Below are 2,127 nucleotides of genomic sequence, written 5' to 3'. Positions count from 1 at the left end.
TGAGTGGATGATGGAAAAGGTTTATTATTGTTAAACCTGTTTCTTCCACCATTATTAAAGCCTTGTTGAGGCTTTTGATCCTTCCATGAGAAATTTGGATGATTTCTCCATGATGAGTTATAGGTGTTTCCATAAGGTTCACCTAAGTAATTCACCTCTGCTATTGCAGGGTTTTCAGGATCATAAGCTTCTTTTTCATAAGAAGCCTCTTGAGTACTGTTGGATGCAGCTTGCATTCCATTTAGACTCTGAGAAATCATATTGACTTGCTGAGTCAATATTTTATTCTGAGCCAATATGGCATTCAGAGTATCAACCTCAAGAACTCCCTTCTTCATAGGCGTCCCATTATTCATAGGATTCCTCTCAGAAGTGTACATGAACTGGTTATTAGCAACCATGTCAATGAGTTCTTGAGCTTCTGCAGGTGTTTTCTTTAGGTGAATGGATCCACCTGCAGAAGTATCCAATGACATCTTAGATAACTCAGACAGACCATCATAGAATATATCCAGGATGGTCCATTCTGAAAGCATGTCAGAAGGACACTTTTTGGTCAGTCCTTTGTATCTCTCCCAAGCTTCATAGAGGGATTCACCCTCTTTTTGTCTGAAGGTTTGAACATCCACTCTAAGCTTGCTCAGCTTTTGAGGAGGAAAGAACTTGGCTAGGAAGGCCTTGACCAGCTTATCCCAAGAGTTCAGGCTATCCTTAGGTTGAGAGTCCAACCATACTCTAGCTCTGTCTCTTACAGCAAAAGGGAAAAGCATGAGCCTGTAGACTTCAGGATCTACTCCATTAGTCTTAACGGTATCACATATCTGCAAGAATTCAGTTAAGAACTGAAAAGGATCTTCAGATGGAAGTCCATGAAACTTGCAGTTCTGCTGCATCAGAGAAACTAATTGAGGTTTCAGCTCTAAGTTGTTTGCTCCAATGGCAGGAATGGAGATGCTTCTTCCATGTAAATTGGAATTAGGTGCAGTAAAGTCACCAAGCATCCTCCTTGCATTGTTGTTGGGTTCGGCTGCCATCTCCTTTACTTGTTCGAAATTTTCAATCAAGTTGTCTCTGGATTGTTGTAATTTAGCTTCTCTTAATTTCCTCTTCAGAGTCCTTTCAGGTTCTGGATCAGCTTCAACAAGAATGCCTTTTTCTCTGTCCCTGCTCATAAGAAAAAGTAGAGAAAAAGAAAAGAAGAGGAATCCTCTATGTCACAGTAAAGAGGTTCCTTATTGTTAGTAGAAGAAAAGAAGAAGAGAAAAATCTGAACTCAGAAAGAGAGAGAGGGTTCGGATTTTTGGTGGGTGAGGGAGAGATGTTAGTAGATGAATAAATAAATAGAAGGAGATGAGAGAGAAGGAATTTTCGAAAATAATTTTTGAAAAAGAGTTAGTGATTTTTGAAAATAGTTTTTGAAAAATGTTAGTAGTTTTTTCGAAAATTTAGATTTAAAAATTAAAATAATAGTTAATTAAAAAGAAATTTTGAAAAAGAAGGAAGGAATTTTCAAAAATGAGAGAGAGAGAGTTAGTTAGGTAGTTTTGAAAAAGATAAGAAACACATAAAAAGTTAGTTAGTTAGTTGAAACAAGTTTTGAAAAGATAAGAAGTTAAGAAGTTAGAAAAGATATTTTGAAATCAAATTTTTGAAAAAGATAAGATAAGAAGATATTTTGAAAAGATATGATTGAAATTAGTTTTGAAAAAGATTTGATTTTTAAAATCACAATTAATGACTTGATTCACAAGAAATCACAAGATATGATTCTAGAACTCAAAGTTTGAATCTTTCTTAACAAGCAAGTAACAAACTTGAAATTTTTGAATCAAAACATTAATTGTTATTGTTATTTTCGAAAATTTGATATAAAAATAAGAAAAAGATTTTTGAAAAATATTTTTAGAATTTTCAAAAATAACTAAGAAGTTTGGAAAAGATTTGATTTTTGAAAAAGATTTTGAAAAAGATAAGATTTTCAAATTGAAAATTTGATTTGACTCATAAGAAACAACTTGATTTTAAAAAATTTTGAAAAAGTCAACTCAAATTTTCGAATTTGATGAGAGAGAAAAAGGGAAAGATATTTTTTTTGATTTTTGAATTTTTAATGAAGAGAAAGAAAAA

The 2,127-nt window shown here is 33.0% G+C and overlaps 1 non-coding gene across 1 annotated transcript; it reads left to right on the top strand.

Annotated features, from left to right (window-relative positions):
* Positions 1-530: 530 nt before the first annotated feature.
* Positions 531-638, top strand: LOC148573654 (small nucleolar RNA R71). Its single transcript, XR_015906797.1, has one exon. It is a non-coding gene; the product is annotated as a small nucleolar RNA R71 (small nucleolar RNA).
* The last annotated feature ends 1,489 nt before the right edge of the window (positions 639-2,127 follow it).

Source organism: Arachis ipaensis, chromosome B2, assembly GCF_059453495.1.
Source record: "Arachis ipaensis isolate K30076 ecotype BB chromosome B2, ASM5945349v1, whole genome shotgun sequence".
Classification (NCBI taxonomy): Eukaryota; Viridiplantae; Streptophyta; class Magnoliopsida; order Fabales; family Fabaceae; genus Arachis; species Arachis ipaensis.
The sequence above is the reverse complement of the archived record's forward strand: the minus strand, read 5'-3'. Positions and strand labels throughout refer to the sequence as shown.